General features: G+C 39.0%; 1 pseudogene; it reads left to right on the plus strand.

Moving 5' to 3' along the window:
- Positions 1-4384: 4384 nt before the first annotated feature.
- LOC101326668 (DNA topoisomerase 2-binding protein 1-like) overlaps positions 4385-19050 on the plus strand; it is a 121648-nt pseudogene continuing 106982 nt past the window's right edge.

Consider the following 19050-nt stretch of genomic DNA (forward strand, 5'->3'; position numbering starts at 1 on the left):
GCCGGAGAGGAAGCAAACAACGAGAACAGAAACGATTCAGGTCCTTCTATGTTCAGATTGGGGAATCAAGAGGTCTCAGATAACAGACTTAACAGGGACCACTGAGACAATGGAGAATGGAGTGCAAGACAGAGGCTGACCCGTTATAAAAATATGATCCTAAAGAGAATCCAGGCAGCAGGAAAGAAACCTGTCAACTGGGATAAGATAAGGAAAATCAATCAGGAGCCAAAAAAAACCCTTCACAGTCCTAGAGAGCCTTAGGGACTGCCTCTGAATTTATACTACCATTGCCCCTGAGTCCTTGGAAGGGAATGCAACCCTGAGGTTGTATTTCATTTCCCAAAGTGCTCCTGACATTAGACACAGACTTCAGAAACTGGAAATAGAACCAGATACCTCCTACCTCTTACCTGGTCGAGGTTGCCTACCAGGTGTTTAATAACTGAGATATAGAGGAGGAAAAGTTAGAGGATGAAAAGGCCCAGAGGCATGCCCACCCACTGGCTATTGCCCTCCAATGTCAACTGGTTGGCACAGGAATCTGGACTAACTGCCCATGGAGATTCTCAACTCTGGAGAGTGACCCCTAGCCCCCATCGAGGGATAGCAAGCCAAGGAAATTAGGACCCAGTCAGTGTGCCATATGTAAACAAGAGGGACACTGGAAGAGAGAATTCCCTACTGCTCCCAAAGGGAGATGGAAGTGGCAGTTCCTGGCCACTCCCCTGAAAGGCGGATGGCCCAAATAGATTAAAATTATGGGGTCAGGGGGTTCCTAAGCTGCCAATCCAATGGACCCCAGAGGAGTCCAGCTGATATTGGACATAGGGGCACAGCCTATCAAATTCTTAGTCAACACTTAGTGTCACTTACTTAGTTCTAAACACCAGATCAGGCAAACTTGGTCGCAAGAGCTGTAAAAGTATGGGAGTAACAGGGAAGGCCCAAGAGCAGGCATTCACAGAGCCAACAGAATGTAAACTGGGTGAACACAAGCTCACCCATTCCTTCCTGTATGTCCCTGAATGCCCTATGCCCCTGCTAGGAAGAGATATCTTATGTATATTGGGGGCTACTATCCACCTAATGGGAGACAAACTGGAGATTGGCATCCCCTGGACAAAGGCACAAGATGACAATGTTAATGACTGAGGACAAATCTCCTGGGACAGAACAAGTCGACCTCCCTGGAGTAAATCCCCAAGTCTGGGCCTCGGGACGGATAGAGTAAGTGACAGTCCATCTAAATCCCGGCCACACATGGCCCAATAGGAAACAGTACTCTCTGTCGGGAGGCCTTGTTGGGCACTGCCCCTGCCATACAGAGCCTTCCTCACCAGGGTCCTATTAGACCATGCCAGTCAGCTTGCTATACTCCCATTCTCCCCATAAAGAAACCTAATGGGGAGTACTGTATGGTACAGGACCTCAGGGCAGTCAATGAAGCCACAGAGGATATATATCCACTAGTCCCTAATCCCTACACCTTGCTGGCCATTCTACCATCCATTAGAACCTGATATTCTGTATTAGATTTAAAATATGCCTTCTTCTGTATTCCATTAGCCCCAGAGTCAGAAGAAGTTTTTGCTTTTGAGTGGCAGGACCCAAACACAACAAAAACAATTCTGCTGGGTAGTCCTGCCCCAAAAGTTCAAAATTTCCCCCGCCATCTTTGGGAAAACTTTAGCTAAAGACCTAAAAGATCTACATCTGGAGAAGGGAATCCTCCTCCAGTATGCAGGTGACATTCTGATTGCCAGCCCTACTAAGGAGACCTCTGACTTAAAATACTGTAACTACCCTGAATCACCAGCCAATAAAGGACATAAGGTGTCCAAGATAAAGGCTCAAATATCACAAACTAGGGTGATCTACCTAGGTTTCATTCTCATAGAAGGTCAGAGAAGCCTACCCCAGGGAAGAAAAGAAGCCGTTTGTAGCCTCGTCCCTCCTAAAAATAGAAGACAGCTTAGGCGCTTCCAGGTTTTGCCACATCTGGATCCCTAACCAGGGATAGCTAGGCCTCTATATGAAAACTTGAAAGGAAAGGATGATGATCCATTTGAATGGAACCCAGAATGTGAAGGGGCCTTTCAAGAATTAAAAGAGCAATTACTTCAGCCCCCTGCCCTGGCCCTCCCAGATTTGGCTAAACCCTTTGACTTTTACATTCATGAGAGAAGGGGAATTGCCCTTGGAGTATTAGCTTACTTGGGTGGTAACTTATCTATCTAAACAATTTGATCAAACTGCTAAGGGATGGCCTCCTTGCCTACGGGCATTGCAGCTGCTGCAACTCTGCTAAAGGAGGCTGAGAGGTTAACATTTGGTCAGCCAATCCCTTATGGATTCTATGCTAGGTTCAGGCTTTAGCAAGTTCTAAGGAAACAGAAAGGCTATCCCCCAGAAGGTTGATTCAAGTTCCGGCTATGCTTTTAGACAACCCAGTGGCTACCATAAAAACCTGTCACGTGCTAAATCCTGCCACCCTGCTACCCACAGAAACGGGTCCCTGGTGCCTGATCGTATAGAAACCATAGACATGATCCATTCCAGTCGCCCCAACCTAGGAAGTGAGCCTCTCCCAAACATCACAGAGGAATGGTTCACAGATGGAAGCAGTTTCATTAGAGAGGGAAAAGCCTGGTGGGATACACAGGAACCTCCCAGACCCAAGTCATAGAAGCAAGACGCCTACCCCCAGGGACTTCTGCCCAAAAGTTGGAGCTGATAGTGCTCACCTGAGCCTTAGAGCTTGAGCCAGGGAAGATCTTAAATGCTGTGCTTACTGTGGAGAATAAACTGATGAAACATGGCTTAAGCATATTGAAGCTCTTAGAAGCAGCACAGCTTCTAAAAAAGGTGGCAGTGATTCATTGTAGGGGGTCACCGAAAGGGGGATGCAGAGATAATAAAGAGAAACAACACAGTGGACACAACTGCCGAAAGGGTGGCCCTAGAACCACTAGAACCACTAGAACTACTCCTCATGCCTTGAAGACCAGTCCCATCCAATTATTCCCCAATCTACACCAAGGAAGAATTAGACAAATCTCCAAAATGTGGCTTTAAGAGAGATCTAGGAGGCCATGGGTGGCTAGTTAATGAACATGGGCAATACTTCTTTCCCCCACCTGCAGCTTGTCAAGCCATCAGGGAGGCTCATCAAGGAACTCACTACAGGAGGGAAGACCTATATAACTGCTTAGTTGAGGTCATGTTAGCTCCTGGCATGAAAAGTAACAACCCCAACATAAGAGGCCCCCCGATAAGGCCTATTCAGACCAGAGGGACATATCCTGAGAGGACTGGCAGATTGATTTCACTGTCACACCGAGAACATCGGGCAATTTCAGGTACCTTTTGGTGCTAGCAGGCACATTTTCTGGGTGGATAGAAGCATTCCCCACTAGAACTGAAACAGCAGCTGAAGTGGCTAAAGCATTACTAAAAGAAATAATCCCCAGGTTTGGGCTCCCAGGATCCCTAGAAAGAGATCATGGTCCAGCATTTGTGTCTCAAGTGACTAAGTGGCTAACGAGTGCCCTGGGCATAAAATGGACTTTGCATTCAGCCTGGAAACCTCAATCATCAGGGAAAGTAGAGAAATCCAGTCAGACTGTGAAATAGGCCTTACCCAAGCTATGACAGGAAACTCAAGAAAATTGGATTCAGTTACTTCTGATTGCCCTGCTCCACATGCAGTTAGCCCCAAGGGGTTAAAGCTAAGTGCTTTTCAACTCAAGTATGGCAGACTCATTCCCCAAGCCTGAGAGAAGGGACACCTTAACCCCCCTTGAAATGGAACAACTCAGTATGCCCTTCAGGTAGGAGAAATCATGAAAGCTCTCATGCAATATGGTAACAGGGTGCTGGCACACACTAACTTGGCTTACATCCCCTCCAGCAAGGAGACTGGGTGAACCTAAAAACCTGGAAAACCAGTGGCGTGCAAGACCAGCCCACTGCTAAGTGGAGCAGACTCGACTTGGTGATCCTAACCACCCACTCTGCCCCCAAAGCTGCAGCGGGTCACTCTGTGGGTGCTTCACACTTGAGTGAAGAGCATCCCAACCTCCGGAAGACGACCTGGGGCAACAAACCCCCTTGACTACTCTGCCCTGAAGCTTCTCTTCTAAAACAAACAACAAAAGTGTGACCAGGGAGATTCTGGCCAGGGCAGTGAGCCTCCACATCAGGGCACACTTTCGCCTACAGACAAAAGACCTAGAAACCTGCATTTTTAGCAAAAATTTGACATGTGACCACTATTCTCCTGCTAATATCTGGTCCATGAATCTTAAATTATCTGGTGTCCTTTGTCTCCAGAAGGTTAGAGAAATGGTGGTCGCTCAGCAATAGTCAGCGCTGAGACCCGATGATAAAGGCAGCTGGGGGAAGTTCCACTCTACCCACGGCTATGACAACACCCCAAATCAGCAGAAAGCAGTTTCAGAAGACGGACCAGTGCCCCTCAGCTCCTCTCAAGGATGACGAGCAGGACAAGAGACCAAGGAGGTAAAGCCCATTAATAATTCTGGGGAATAAAAATAGAATCTCGGTAATAACATAAAGTCTAACCTTTTTTTTTTCCTTTTCCTTTTCGCTTCATCTAGATTCACTTGCTCCTAAGGTGCCACACAGGCTTTGTCTCGGCGCTTCAGACCAGAGTTCTTAGTGTAAAATGGCTGCACCGACACAGCTCCGTGGCTGCGTGGAGACGTGCTGCGTTGCACACTGGGAGCCGAGGATCCGGAGCCTTGAGCAGCACAGGTGCGCCCGGCACCAGGAGAACTCGGCCCAGCGGGAACTCCGCCCCGCCCCGCCCCGCCCCGCCCTGCGGGCAAGAACCCTGTAAAGCAGCCCTGCCCACAGTCTTTCAGGGACAGTCTGGCCTCAAGAGGTCAAACTCAAATCTCTCTCTCTTTTTTTTTTTTAATAATTTTTATTGGAGTAGCTTTACAATGTTGTGTTAGTTTCACGTATACAGCAAAGTGAATCAGTTATACACACCTACATATATCCACTCTTTTTTAGATTCTTTTCCCCATATAGGTCGTTACAGAGTATTGAGCGGAGTTCCCTGTGTTACACAGTAGGTCCTAATTAGTTATCTATTTTATGTATAGTAGTGTGTATATCTCAATTCCAATCTCCCAATTTATCCCTCCCCCGACATTCCTAACCCTAAGGCTCTCTCCGTTCTTTAATCAAAGAATAAAACTTCCCTTTGCTTCTGAACTGAACTCGATCTCATTCTTTTGGCTCAAATGACACCAAGCAGGAGGACCCTTGTTGGGGAAGAGTTGGTAACAAAAAGAGTGTGACTTCTAATACCTCTCTTCAGGATAGCTACATGATTTATGGGACTCTATGCATCATGAAAATGCAGCATCGTTTGTTTTTAAAGAGATTTAGAAAGTCAAAATAATAGTAGAACATTAACACTGGGCCCTTCTAATCATGGGGTCCTCTGCAATTGCATAGGTCACTCATCCATGAAATGGCCCTGTCTTCCCATCCTTTACGTGTAAATTGTGGAATTCATTAATCAGGAGATGGGGTTTCTTTGTTTTTTTTTATTTTAACTTTTTATTTTATATGGGAGTATAGCTGATTAACAATGTTGTGATAGTTTCAGGTATACAGCAAAGGGACTCAGCCATACGTATACATGTATCCATTCTCCCCCAGACTCCAGGAGATGGGGTTTCTAATGCAGCCACAAAAAGATCTTGACCTTTTCACTTGTCAGTCAACTGTGCTCTTGAGCCCAAGAGAGTCTGAAGAGACCTATGCCTTGTCTGGGTCTTGATCCAGGTTTGTATAATTCAAGGAAGTGAGAGTAAGAGGAGAGCCTCTTCTATGTTCAGAAAAGCAAATCATAGAGAACCGAGAAGGGCTTACTCCACAGGCTCATAGGACCTCTTTCTCTTTCTGACCAAGCAAAATAGTCCCTTGGGCAGATTTGAGTGATGGAAGAGCAGCAGCTATCTTCTCAATGCTTCAAAAAATAGTTCCTGCTTTGGGGCTGCACAGTGTGTGCTATCAGGAGAGAAATATCCCTTTTGTGTATTTACAGATTTTTGTCCACTTACCACATTGGTTTTACCAAACATTGGGCATTTGGTAGTACAATTCTTCCTTGCCAGGTGTGGGACACAGGAGAGACTCAGCTCCAGGAGTGCTGGGGTTCAGGTGTTGGTGCAGAAGTTAGAGAATGATGTTTATTCACTCCTCTCTTCTCTCCAAATTTTCAGTCAACTGAGTAAGTTCAGTAAGAATCAATAGGAATCAAAACCTCAGTGATTTTGAACATTTCTAGAAATGCTGAATTGAAGGACTTGGTTTGGACTGGAGATTAAAATCAAGTTTAATATTATTTTCCTCAAAAATTAACCTTTGTGCTTGCATGTGGCAAGATTTGGTTTTTCATAGCAGACATTTCTCAAACGAGCCATATGGAAGATACTATCATCTCAGACTCTTGTGTCCCCAAAAGGGCCAAAGAAACCAAGAGATGTGTGATTTTAACAAAGAGAAATATGAACAGAGGTGTGGCTGACAAACTATGTCCCTATTACTGACACATCCAATGAATAATGAATGGAAGAGGTAAAGCTTCTTCCCATTAAAAAGGATGAAGTTCCAATTTTATGGGATGGTAGGAATCTGGGGAGAAAGAAAAAATATCTGCTGAGTACAGAATGGCTCTATCATTTAGCTTAAGCCACGTAGCCAAGCATCTGTGAGACTTGCCTTGCATTGCCTTACCTTGCCTTTCTTTTCCTGCCCTTCCCTTCCCTCCCCTCCCCTCTTTTCCCTTGCCTTCCCTTCCACTTCCCTTCCACTTCCCTTCCCCTCCCCTGCCCTCCCTTCCCTTCCCCTCCCCTCCTTCCCCTTCCCTTCCCTTCCCCTCCCCTCCCCTCCCTTCCCTTCTCTCCTTTACCTTCCCTTCCTTCCCCTCCCTTCTCCTCCCTTCCATTCTCTCCCTTCCCCTCTCCTCCCTTCCTTTCCCTTCCCTCCCTTTCTCCTCCCTTCCCCTCCCCTCTCCTCCTTTCCTCTCCCCTCCCCTCCCTTCCCTTCTCCTCCTTTCCCTTCCTTTCTTTCCTTTCCCTTCCCTTCCCTTTCTTTATTTCAGCTTTGCCATTGTAGCCTGAAAGTAGAGCCTATAGATAATATGTAAACAAATGACGCATTATTTAAATAACAGACTGCAGGCCAGGGTTTGCTGATCCCTGTTCTAGAGCTATCACAATGACTCAATTTAATCAAAATTTTCTTAGAATTTACAATAGAATTGTGAATTTTCTTCACATTCTGTCGGTTTATTTTTTATCATGAAAAACATTATCAAATAATAAAACTGTCATAAATTTTAAAGACTTTTTTTGGAAAAATATTTGATGCAGGGTAGTTTTTAAAGAATTACCAAAATATGGGGGTAAAGGAAAGAACCAAAATCTAGATTTTCATCATGCCAGGCATTTTGGCTGAGAAACCATTTAGAAAATGACTTTAGCAGAGAAGTTGGTATAATGAATTAATACATTTACACTAAGAGCAATAGTTTCATGACTAAACTGTTATTTCTCTTGCCATTTGCAAAACTTGCCATTTGCAAAACTTGCTTAGGGCTTCGTTTTTGAGGCAAATGGAAAAAGAATTTAACTCCATGGCTCCCACTGACATTAATGGAACCCTTTCATCTATTTTGCCATACTCTGCTTAGAAATTTACATTTTAAGGCTTATATTTACAACGCTAAGTATGTGCTGCGTGCTTGCCTTAGGGGGGAAAAGAAAATCAGACATAAACTGAATTCGCTAACTCTCTGATTATAATTAAAATAATTTCTGTGAAAATTTGATGTATTAATTTCTTCTTCAGAGCCTACATTTCCAGGACATAGTTTCTCTTATTTAGACTTCCTTCTTCAAAGTCAAATGAAAGAAAGTTGAGTCAAATTCTCTTTTGGTTCTAATCCCTCAAGAAGAAATACTACTTCTTCCATTTAAAGAATAAGAAGGGTACAAAATTTAAGATACCCTCAGGTTTTAGATAAATTAATTTCTTTAATATGTCAATTATAACAAATGTGTGTCAGGAATATCTTGAAATATAAGTATTTTAAATCCAAAACTGCACTTTTAAATTAAATTTCTGAATCCATATCAAATCAGCAACATTAGCACAAATTCAAATTCAGTAGGTATTATAAGTTGAGACCTTATAAGTGAATAAACAAAAATCTATACCTCTGAAGTAATACATACGATACCATTGAAATTGTGCCTACTTAAGAATATTAAGTTGGGGAAAAGTAGCCATGGTAGATTGTTATTATTGGTCAAATATTAATCCCCCTTCATTTGAAAGCATCATACCTACCCATTGACATGTCTTTTGTAGTACCTCTTTAGGAAGTGGTATACCTCTTTACCCAACTGATATTGGGCTTAGTCACATGGTTTATGTTGGCCAGTAGTCATGAACACATGTGACATACACAACATTTAAGTAGAAGCATTAAAAGCTACTATGTTTCCATCATCTGCCTTGCACTTTTCCTATGCTACAGAATCAGCATGTACAGTATCAAGGGTGCTGGATTTGCAAATCATATCTACAACCAATCCATAAAATATGACATATTATATGGGTAAGAAATAAACTGTCTTACTAGACACTGAAAATGTGAGGTTATTTGTTGCTGAGGCATTACACAAAAAAGACTTATCCTATTATCATTTTAATAGGTAAGATATTTCAGTGGCATAAGTTACTGAAATCATATAAACTAAAGAAGAGAAATTATTAATAGTATTAATAATAATGGCCACTTACTGTCTATTCATATTTGTTTATTCTAGGATTTTCCTAGGATCAGATAGAGGACATCCATATTGCTAAACACTCAGTATTCCCTGTAATAACTGAAAAATCACAATTTTTTTCCTACCAGAATTGTACAGGATTTTTATCTTTGAAAATGTGTCTCACTTGGCTTCAAAATAGTGCCTTAAATTGGTAGCTATCCTGATCTACAACTGTCCTTCCAGAAAGGAAAAGTATTTTATAACAATATTAAAAATGTCAACATTTATCATAAAAGGAACATATTCCCTATGTGGATTGTTCTTATTTTGTACTTATAAAATGATAGTTATAGAGTCTCAATTTTATAACATAGGCCTTAGATAATCCACTTTTTCTATCCTATTTAAAGATGAAGATATGGGAGTTAGGCAGTTAAATGACTTGCCTAAGATTAAGAGTGCCAGGCGTAGATAGATATACATCTTCAAATCACTTTTCAATCATGTTCATGTGTAATTCTTTATTGCCATTAGTAATTTTGTTTCCAATTATTTTTTAAAGTTTTTAAAATAGTTATTTATTTGAGAACACTTAAGAGTAGAATTACCCTCTTAGATTTTTAAGTGTATAATATAGTATTGTTATCTATAGGCACAGCATTATACAACAGATCTCACTTGTTCAACTGAAATTTAATCCACATTGATTAACAACTCCCATTTCTCCTTATCCCCAGTCCCTACCAAGAAGCATTCTATTATTTGCTTCAATGGGTTTGACTACTTTAAATGCCACATAAGTGGAATCCGCAGTATTTGTCCTTCTGTGACTCCCTATTTTACTTAGAATAATACCCTTAAGTTTCATCCATGTTGTTTTATAGCTGACTGAGGTCAAGGAGTTTTTTCCCCATTTTATTCTGGGAATTTTATGGTTTCAAGTCTTAAGTTTGCCTTTTATTCATTCTGAGTTGATGTTTTTGTATGATATAAGGTATGGGTCTAATTTTATTCTTTTGCACCTGGGTATACAGTTTTCCCATTATCATTTATTGAAAAGACTATCCATTCCCCATTTTGTATTTCTGACACGCTTGTCAAAAATTAGTTGACTGTATACTTATGGGTTTATTTCTGAGCTGTTTAGTGTGTTCCTTTGGCCTATACGTCTATAATATTATCATACTGTTTGGATTACTATAGCTTTGTGATATAATTTGAAATTAGGAAGTGTGATGTTTCCAGCTTTTTCTTTCTCAGGATTGCTTTGGATATCTGAGGTCTTTTGTGGTTCCATATGAATTTTAGGATTTTTCTATTTCTGTGAAAAATGCCATTAGAATTTTGATAGGAATTGTTTTGAATCTGTAAATCACTTTGGGTATTAGAAATATTTTAACAATATTAATTCTTCCAATCCACAAACAAGGAGATATCTTTTCATTTATTTGTGTCTTCTTCAATTTCCTTCATTAAAGTTTTGCAGTTTTCAGTGTATGGATCTTTTACCTTCTTGGGTAAACTCATTCCTAAATAATTTATTCTTTTTTGTGCTATTGTAAATGGAATTGTTTTCTTAATTTTTTTTTTTTTTGATAAAGGAAATAGTTACCAGGGAGATCAATATCCTTGAAATAAATACAAAGTAATCAAGAGAAAAGCATTGAGGGACAGGGAATAGAAAGGAAAAGACTGATAAAAAGGAAGATGAGAGAGCACTAAGGCAAACCTCACTTATTTTAACACATCACTTAGGGGTGAACTACCTTAATAATAATAATCATACCAACAATTTATGCATCAGGTATTGTTACAATGACTTTACACCTCTATTAACCCACCTAACTGTGCACTGTTATTAACACAATATTATTCATGGTAAAAATAAGAATGAAAAATTTAAATACATTTAATAAATGTTAAATTTTTATACACTTAATAAGCTTTAGAAAGAAGTATCAAAATTGAATTTGTCTAAGACTCTGTAGGTCTTAATGATGAAGTTACTGAACTAAATTCCTTCCTTATAAATGCCAGGGGGAAAAGTCCTTCAAATAATACACTTATGGAAGCATATCTAAGCCGTAAAGCTACTAGACTGTTTTCTCTGCCTCTTTGTCCCTCTCTTATTTTCTATTTTACTTAATTTAAGGTAAATTATCAACACATTCCCACTCAAATAAACATATTCTTTTTTAATGTCAAGAGGGTAAGTGAGAAGTTTAATAAGTGAATTACAGCTATGTACTTACTTTCAATCCACGGCTAATTTAAAACTACATTTTTTTCTTACAAACTTTAGCTGAACAACTACATAAAGATTCTTTAGATTAAGGATACTTCTAAGCCAGTTGGTGTGTGAAAGTTGTATGAGCAACACAAGTTCATATGTATTGTCACCTAACTTCATATGTCAGGAGACAATCATACATGTAAACAAGCAGTTTGACAAAGAGACCACAGGAATTGCAGAAAGAAAGCTATGAATTACTCTATTGTTCGTAAGCACTGTCTGTGACATACATCTCCATGACATTTTCTTGAGTAAAGAAAAGTCTCTTACAGACATGAGCTTTTATAAATCCATTAAAATATCTTGCAAGCCACTGCCTCCATTTTCCAAACCTTTCTCCGTATTCCTGGGGGCTTGCGGTATATTTTTTACCTGACTTCCAGGTGCCTTAAATAATTTCGGACATTTTCAAATGCAAAGATCAAGCTTTAACTTTCATTTTATAATTCAGATGTAACTTTACAGCTTTATTTTCTTTAAACGGAAAACTTATTTCTTTGTTCAAATGGCCCGTGAATGATAACTATGAATGATAACTATCTTGCATATGATCTGGATTTGCATGGTTGTATCTCTGCAGCTTGGCATATATATTTACATTTCACCATCACTGCCTTTTGAACAAATGTCCCTGATCAGTATAGCTAGGTACACAGATGACGGACTACATGGTGGAGGTGAAAAGGAGAACATGATTTTTTCACAATGTACTTAGAACGTGTTACATTATCTCTTATTGTTCTACTCTTAAATTTTGCTAACTCATTGAGCGGCCTTTTTACCAGAGGAACATATCAGTCCCCAAACTTTCAGTCTGGTTATCCTGCTGAGACACAATTTTACGCACACTATTTACAGTGTGGTACATTTTAAGATTGATATGTTCCTTTAGAAAAAAAAAAATCCACCTTCCACCGTAGTTTAAAATGCAAAACTGGATCGAAACTGTGTGTTACTTTTACATACTCATGTATGAAAACAATTGTCTACCAAAAGTATAAAGTGGATGGCTAGTCTATGTGTTAAAGCATAGAAATGCATATTCAGTGTTTAAGGGGTCTGATTTACTCTTTTTTTAGAAAATCACTAAGCAAAAACTGTCAATTGAAATGCTCACCTAAATGGTAGCAGACGAAAGGTTGGTATACATTCGTTTTATGGCTTTGTAATGTTTAAAACATAAACCTTTGCAAATCCCTATGTTCTTTTTGACATGGGCTATTGAAAATTATATATAATTCATTATCCTCAGTTTAGGCACAGTTGTAATTCTATGCAATGATGTTAGTGTAAAGTAAGCCTAATTTCAACATCTAAATGTATATGTTATATTATTAATAGTTTTATTGAGGTAAAATTTATATACCATAAAATTTTTCCATTTTAAAAATATAGCTCACACACTTTTAGATTAGGGACGTTTTCTGTTGGCTATTTTTTTTTTTTTTTTTTTTTTGCCATGTATGTAGAAAACTTTCCTGTTTCTTTGGGTATCATGTAATTGCTTTTTTGGAAAACTGGACATTTTTGTAATATATTTTAACAATTCTAGTGTCAGATCCCTTCCTCCAAGGTTTGTTCTCAGATAAATTTTTTAAAATAAATAAATATTTATTTTTGTTGTTGTTATTTTTCTTGTTACTTCTGTTTGTTTAGCCACTCTTCTGTATGAATTCTGTAGATTGTGCATTGTCTGTGGTACACAGCATGGAGTTCTCCTTTTTTTTTTAATATTTGCATTTAAAAAATTTTTAAGCCTGGCTTCCTGGGTTCATGGGTCACTATAATTTAGTGGTCATTCATTAATTGGTCAGGAAATTTCCTTAAAAGCCTTGATTTCCATCTTTTGCCAAAGACATCTCTGTGTGAAGGCACACCTTTGAACTTCAGGCAGTTTATAAGCCAGCTTTAGCTTTCACTTCTTGCTTGGGTATGGACTCAAGGTCAGCCAGCGGTAAATGACAGTGGTCTCTTCCTATCCCAGTTCTATCCTGGAAATGTGTACAACCTTTTGCCTATGTGTAGCCTTCTAGATCTTCAGGAATACGTTGAAGCTTTGTAAAGTCCCCTGTGATTATTTAATTCATTACTACCTTCTTTTAATGTTTTTGGGGGAATGCTGGGTTTTTGTTTACCACAACAGAAATCACAGCCTTACACATCCGTGATGTTTCAGGGTGATTGCTATACTTTTTAGTAATGCCCAGAGGATAGGGCTTTTTTTCCCTTCCTACTGAAATGAGCTGTGAGTCATGTCAAACAGCCACATATCTTGGAAACGGAGTTCAATGGAAAAATTCACTGCTAATGGGGGGTGGGTCCTATAATTGAGATCCAAAAGAGGTTAGCGCTCCCCATTGGCTGTGAGACTACCAGTTTTCCAGAGCTACTGCACCTGAGAGATGGGGTAGGAGGGAAACTGAAAGGCCATGGGAATAGACCCAAGTTGAAACACCACAAGCAATGCTCTCTTACAGAGGTTCAGTATTTTTTCTTGAATAAAGGATTTTTCAGTTTATTCTGTTTCGTTGGTTAATTTCCTGAATGCTGAAATAGTTAATTTCAGTGTTTTGACAGTAATTTCATTATTTTTCTAGGAGAACAACTTACTCAGGTCCTCATGTTGCCATTCTGGAAGTCCATCTCCTCTGCTGTATTTAATGTCTCTGCTGACTATTGCGAGGAAATTAGTGACTAACCATGGTTTGGAGGGAAGGATACATACTTCTAGGCTTTGATTTTTGCTTCACTCTCAGCTTGTGTAACTTTTTGCTTGTGTTAGAAAGAGAAAGAAACAGAATGAAAAATACCCTTTAAACCTGCAAGGGAAAGACGGCAAATTTCATTGTGGGACCAGCAATTGTTTATGAAACTGAGCTTCCAGGCTATAAACGCTAAATTATGAGAGGTTAGAAATATTTTAGTTTTAAAAGTCTCCCTTGGGGCTTCCCTGGTGGAGCAGTGGTTTAGAATCCGCCTGCCAATGCAAGGGACATGGGTTCGAGCCCTGGTCCGGGAAGATCCCACATGCCATGGAGCAGCATGTGCAATATGTCAACATAAGCCCGTGTACCACAACTACTGAGCCTGTGCTCTAGAGCTCACGAGCCACAACTACTAAGCCCATATGCCACAACTACTGAGCCCACGAGCCACAACTACTGAAGCCCGTGAGCCACAGCTACTGAAGCCTGCACGCCTAGACCCTGTGCTCCGCGACAAGAGAAGCCACCACAATGAGAAGCCTGCGCACCTCAACAAAGAGTAGCCCCTGCCTGAAGGAGCTAGAGAAAGCCCGCACACAGCAACCAAGACCCGACGCAGCCAAAAATAAATAAACAAATTAATTAATTAATTAAAAAAAAGTTTCCCTTTGTTCTCTTTCCTCTGCATATGTATGGAATTTTTTTTGCATTCTTTCCTGATCTCCTCTGGTTAATTTGCTTGCTTTACAATAAGGTTAAACTCGCTTGCAAATGCAGACCTTGATAACAGAAGTGCTCATTCTGGTACCAAACAATATGAGACAAGAAAAAAGAGATGGGCCAACAAGAAGGGATCATTTGAACTTGGAAAATGTGAGAAAATAAATTGGCCTAGAAATGCTATTGAGCCTACTCTTTCCCATACTTAAGTGTGGTGTAGGAAGTTCTCTGGAATTATAATAGAAAATTAATATCATATTGATGTTATATACATGTTAATATATCATTATGCTTATGTAGACTTAAGTATACTTAAGCCTAATGGTAACAAATTGTATATAGCTCTCATACCATATTGTGATCTCAATCATTATTTTTTCTCTATTTATAATGTATTGAGATAAAGAACATTTCTGTATGTTTATAGAACCATTTTTGACACATTTTATTTTCTCAATCAGTGGCAGATAAATAAATTAGGTGGACACCTTCAAACTACTCAATCATGATTCTGATAGAGAATAAACCTTTATTCATTTTGGTTAACATATTTTTAAGGGCACTCAGCAAAATTCCATAATTATGTTACCAAATGGCCAATTTAAACACTATGTGGTCATAAATATACACCTGATGTAGTGTCACATTTCCTCACAGCTAATTTGATTCTCTCTTCCTACAAAGTCATCTAACACTTTGCCTCTGTTGTGCACTTACATGTCCAAGATAATTACATCCACATACTAATTGTAAAGACCATGTGTGTCTTATTTCTCAACGAACCCTAGGACATATGACCCAATGCACACTGAATAATGATTTTCAATTATTGCAATGGATATGATTATCATATACCTATTTAGATACTGTTAGATACTTCCTCCAATATAATGTAATTTACAGTTGTCCCTGGTATCCTCTGGGACTGGTCCTAGGACCCACCCCACCCCACGACAGATACCAAAATCTGAGGATGCCATTATATAAAATTATGCATAGTATTTGCATATAACTTATTCACATTCTCCCCTATACTTTAAATCATCTCTAGGTTACTTATAATACTTAATACAATGTAAATGTTTCAAAAATAGTAGTAAATACAATATAAATCTTATATAGATAGTTACCAGTGCATGGTATATTCAAGTTTTGCTTTTTGAAATATTCTGGAATTTTTAAAAAATATTTTTGATCCAAGGATGGTTGAATCCATGGATGCAGAAGTTGTAGATACGGGGGACTGATTGTATTTGTAATCAGAAACTTACAGAGTTGTTTTAACTTTTTCCCAAGCTTTATTGAGGTATGATTGACATAGAATATTGTATATGTTTAAGGTATACAAGGTGTTGATTTGATTCATTTATACATTGCAAAATGATTACTACCACAGCATTAGTTAACACCTCCATCCAGGCACACAATTACCATTTCTTTTTTGTGGTGAGAACATTATAAAGATTTACTCTCAGCAACATTCAAGTATGTAATACATTATTATTAGCTATAATCACCAGGCTGTACAATAGATCCCCAGAACTTGATAATCTTATAAATGAAAGTTTGTACCCTTTGACTGATATCTTCCCATTTCACCCAACCCCTAGCCCCTAGTAACCACCACACTACTGTCAGTTTCTCTGAGTTTGGTTGTATTAGATCCTACATATAAGTGATATACAGTATTTGTCTTTCTCTGACATGTTTCACTTCGCATAATACCTTCAAATTTTATTCAAGTTGTTACAAACGGCAGGATTTCCTTCTTTCCCATGGCTGAATAGTATTCCATCGTACATATATCCTGCTGCTTTTTTATCTATTCGTCTGTTGACAGATACTTACATCGTTTCCAACTGGCTTTCACAGATGATTCTGCAAGGTACACTGGGTTGTAGATATCTCTATGAGATATTGATTTCAATTCCTTTGGATATATACCCAGAAGTGGGATTGCTGGATCACACGGTAGTTCGATTTTAAAAAAAAATTTTTAGGAATATTCATACTGTTTTTCCATAAATGTCTGTACCAATGTACATTCCCACCAACAGTGCACAAGAGCTCCCTTTTCTCCATATTCTCCACAACACTTTTGTCTTTTTAATGCTAGCCATTCGAACAGGTGTGAGGGGATATCCCACTGTGATTTCGATTTGCATTTCTCTGATGATTAGTGATGTTGAGCACCTTTTCTTGTACCTGATGGCCATTTGAATGTCTTCTTTGGAAAACTGTCTATTCAGGTCCCATGCCCAGGATTTAATCGAGGTTTTGTTTTTGTTTCTGCAATTGACTTTTTTTTCTTTTTTTAACATCTTTATTGGAGTATAATTGCTCTACAATGGTGTGTTAGTTTCTGCTTTATAACAAAGTGAATCAGCCATATATATACATATATCCCCATACCTCCTCCCTCTTGCATCTCACTCCCACCCTCCCTACCCCGTCCTTCTAGGTGGTAACAAAGCACCGAGCTGATCTCCCTGTGCTATGTGGCTGCTTCCCACTAGCTACCAATTTTACATTTGGTAGTGTATATATGTCCATGTCACTCTCTCACTTCATGCCAGCTTACCTTTCCCCCACCCCGTATCCTCAAGTACATTCTCATGTCCGCATCTTCATTCCTTCCTGTCCTGCCCCTAGGTTATTCAGAACCTTTTTTTTTTTTTTTCAGATTCCATATATATGTGTTAGCATACGGTATTTGTTTTTCTCTTTCTGACTTACTTCACTCTGTATGACAGACTCTAGGTCCATCCACCTCACTACAAATAACTCAATTTTGTTTCTATTATGGTTGAGTAATATTCCATTGTATATATGTGCCACATCTTTATCCATTGATCTGTCGATGGACACTTAGGTTGCTTCCATGTCCTGGCTATTGTAAACAGAGCTGCAATGAACATTGGGGTACATGACTCTCTTTGAATTATGGTTTTCTCAGGGTATATGCCCAGTAGTGGGATTGCTAGGTCATATGGTAGTTCTATTTTTAGTTTTTTAAGGACCCTCCATACTGTTCTCTATAGTGGCTGTATCAACTTACATTCCCACCAACAGTGCAAGATGGTTCCCTTTTTCCACACCCTCTCCAGCATTTATTGTTTGTAGATTTTTTCATGAAGGCCATTCTGACCTATGTGAGGTGATACCTCATTGTAGTTTTGATTTGCAATTCTGAAATGATTAGTGATGTTGAGCATCCTTTCATGTGTTTGCTGACAATCTGTATTTCTTCTTTGGAGAAATGTCTATTTAGGTCTTCTGCCCATTTTTGAATTGGGTTGTTTGTTTTTTTGATGTTGAGCTCCATGAGCTGCTTGTAAACTTTGGAGATTAATCCTTTGTCAGTTGCCTCATTGCAAATACTTTCTCCCGTTCTGAGGGTTGTCTTTTCATCTTGTTTTTGGTTTCCTTTGCTGTGCAAAAGTTTTTAAATTTCATTAGGTCTCATTTGTTTATTTTTGTTTCCATTTCTCTAGGAGGTGGGTCAAAAAGGATCTTTCTGTGATTTACGTCATAGAGCATTCTACCCATGTTTTCCTCTAAGAGTTTTATAGTGTCTGGCCTTACATTTAGGTCTTTAATCCATTTTGAGTTTATTTTTGTATATGGTGTTAGGGAGTGTTCTAAATTTATTATTTTAAACATACCTGTCCAGTGTTCCCAGCATCACTTATTGAAGAGGCTGTCTTTTCTTTATTGTATATTCTTGCCTCCTTTAAAAAAAATATAAGGTGACCTTATGTGCGTGGGTTTATCTCTGGGCTTTCTATCCTGTTCCGTTGATCTATACTTCTATTTTTGTGCCAGTACCATACAGTCTTGATTACTGTAGCTTTCTAGTATAAGTACGGGAGCCTGATCCCTCCAGTTCCATATTTCTTTCTCAAGATTGCTTTGACTATTTGGGGTCTTTTGTGTTTCCATACAAATTATGAAATTTTTTGTTCTACTTCTGTGAAAAATGCCATTGGTAGTTTGATAGGGATTGCATTGAATGTGTACATTGCTTTGGGTAGTATAGTCATTTTCACAATGTTGATTCTTCCAATCCAAGAAGATAGTATATCTCTCCATCTGTTTCTATCATCTTTAATATCTTTCATCAGTGTCTTATAGTTTTCTGCCTACAGGTTGTGGTCTCTGTAGGTAGGTTTATTCCTTGGTATTTTATTCTTTTTGCTGCAGTGGTAAATGGTACAAGTGTTTCCTTGATTTCTGTGCATTAATACTGTATGTGCTACTTTACCAGATTCATTGATTAGCTCTAGTAATTTTCTGGTAGCATCTTTAGGATTCTCTATGTATCGTATCATGTCATCTGCAAACAGTGACAGCTTTACTTCTTCTTTTCTGATTTGGATTCTTTTATTTCTTTCTCTTCTCTGATTGCTGTGGCTAAAACTTCCAAAACTATGTTGAATAATAGTGGTGAGAGTGAACAACCTTGTCTTGTTCTTGATCTTAGAGGAAATGGTTTCAGGTTTTCACC

Source organism: Tursiops truncatus, chromosome 16, assembly GCF_011762595.2.
Source record: "Tursiops truncatus isolate mTurTru1 chromosome 16, mTurTru1.mat.Y, whole genome shotgun sequence".
In the NCBI taxonomy this organism is placed as follows: Eukaryota; Metazoa; Chordata; class Mammalia; order Artiodactyla; family Delphinidae; genus Tursiops; species Tursiops truncatus.